At 33.7% G+C, this 2,251-nt stretch overlaps 1 pseudogene; it reads right to left on the minus strand.

Moving 5' to 3' along the window:
* Nucleotides 1-578: 578 nt before the first annotated feature.
* On the minus strand, nucleotides 579-1,096 carry LOC106635469 (ubiquitin-ribosomal protein eS31 fusion protein-like; annotated as a pseudogene).
* Between the last annotated feature and the right edge of the window lie 1,155 nt (nucleotides 1,097-2,251).

Genomic DNA, 2,251 nt, shown 5'->3' on the forward strand with positions numbered 1-2,251 from the left:
TCTTGTGTACCCCCTAAGGCTTATTTAATAAGGTTAACCACTTCTTTCTTCAGGAGGGGGGAAAAAAGAGAAGGAACAAATAAACAAAACAACTTCACTTAGCTTTCACAATTCTCTCATTATTTTATTTCTGCTTATTTTAGATATTTTCTTATCAGTGTTCTTATCAGATTCTATTGCTTCCTGGTTCTTCAAATGGTTGGGTTTGTTAGATGTCTGTCCTAGCTGTCTTTTCTTCTCCTAAGGTCCATGGGAACTTTTATGTGACTTATATTTTCAAAAATCATCTATATGCTGGTGCCCATGAAATCTTGTCAAAATAAATATCTGTACTAATTATTCCAGTTTACTATAATGCACCTTCTTTTGATATCTTGCAAAGATTTGAAATTAAACACATCTGGCATTTTATACTTTCATTAATGTTTCCTATGTTAATGGAAATATTTTAATTAAAAATATTTATAAAGCGCCTAGTATAGTTCAGCTATTTTCCAAGGAACTAGGAGTACATCAGTCAACAAGGAGATAGATTTTGTGTTTTTTTAAGTTCACACTTTTTATTAACTCATACACAATTACTTGTCTTCTGGTTTGCTGAAGCAGTAAGTCAGGCCACATTTGCCACAGTAATGTCTATTAAAGTGAATGGCCATGAAAACTTCAGTACTGCATTCATCTGAAGGGCATTGAAGGTGATTAATTTTGCCATTCTTATCTACCTTATACTATTTCAGGACAGCCAGCCTAACCTTTCTCTTATGCTTATTCTACTTGGAAGTGGTACAAGGCTTCTTCCTTTTCTCGGCACCACCAGGAAGTCTCAGCACAAGATGAAGAGCGGACTTATTTTTAATGTCCTAGTCAAAGTGCCCCCATCTTCCAGTTGCTTACCAGTAAAGATCGGTCTTGGCTGATCAGGAGGAATTCCTTCCTCATGCTAGATCTTGGCCTTTACATTTTCTATTGTATTGGAGGGTTCAACCTTACAGGTCTTCCTTGTAAGGATTTTTATGAAAATTTTACATTTTGGTGGCAGTTGCACTGTAGATGGCAAATCAAAAAAGGAAGAACAAAAGAGATAGATTCTTAACATGACAAATCTCACATTAAGTCATACAAGCCGGAAACCTGAATCACATGCTTAACGTATTCCTCTTCTTTACCACCCCATTAAATCAGCATATGCCCTGAATTCACTTTTTATTTGCTCATTTCTCTCCAAGAATAAAACATTCGTATTCTTTTTTGTCCATAATATTAGGTAATCACCAGAATAACTTTTAAACTCATGCCAATAAATTTGAATCCATGCCAATTGATCAATTATAACTTCATATTAGTAACTATGCTTCTGAAAGCCAGTCAATTAGTAGCAGCCAATTACCAATAGCCAAGCTCCACACACCCTCACTTTTGGAAGTCTGCCAATTCCTGAGCATTTAATATTATTTCCTTTGTTTCACTTTGCTTCTGTATAAAATCAGCAATTTGTTTGGTTCAGAGATACTATATCCCTACACGCACAGCTCTCCCTTGAATAGTAGGAAGAAATTCAGTTTTTAAAAAAAAATCTTTATATTAAATGTTGGCTTTTTCTTTACACATTTCTATTCTCATTATTATTACTTTAAAGCATATCCACCTGAGTTATTGCAACAGTCTCTTCATTGGTCTACGGGCACAATCATTTTCTCTTTAATCCATTCTTCAAATCTCAAACAATTCACAATATGAGATCAGTATTACCCTGATAATAAAATCAGACAGAAGCATCATAAGAAAATAAAATTACAAACCAATATCCCTTATGAATGTACCTATAGAAGTCCTCAACAAAATATAAGCAAACTGAATCCAACAACATATAAAAATATCAGACAACATGACCAAATGGGGTATATCCCAGCAATGATGCACTCGTTTTACATACGAAAATGAGTCAATGTACTTCATATTAATGAAATAAAGGAAAAAAAGTGGTCATCTCAATTGATGCACAAAAGGCATTTGACAAAATCCAATACTCATTCATGATTAAAAACACTTGATAATACTAGAAATAGGATACAGTTTCCTCAATCTTATAAAGGCATTTATAAGTTAACATCATGTTTAATATGATAGAACAAATACATTCCCCCTAAGATCAGGAATGAGAAAAGGATCCCTACTCTTGACACTTACATTTAACATTGTATTGGGGTTCTAGTGAGGACAATCAGTTAAGAAGAAATAAACAGAAGAAAAT

This window comes from Pan paniscus, chromosome 15 (assembly GCF_029289425.2).
Source record: "Pan paniscus chromosome 15, NHGRI_mPanPan1-v2.0_pri, whole genome shotgun sequence".
NCBI classification, from domain to species: domain Eukaryota; kingdom Metazoa; phylum Chordata; class Mammalia; order Primates; family Hominidae; genus Pan; species Pan paniscus.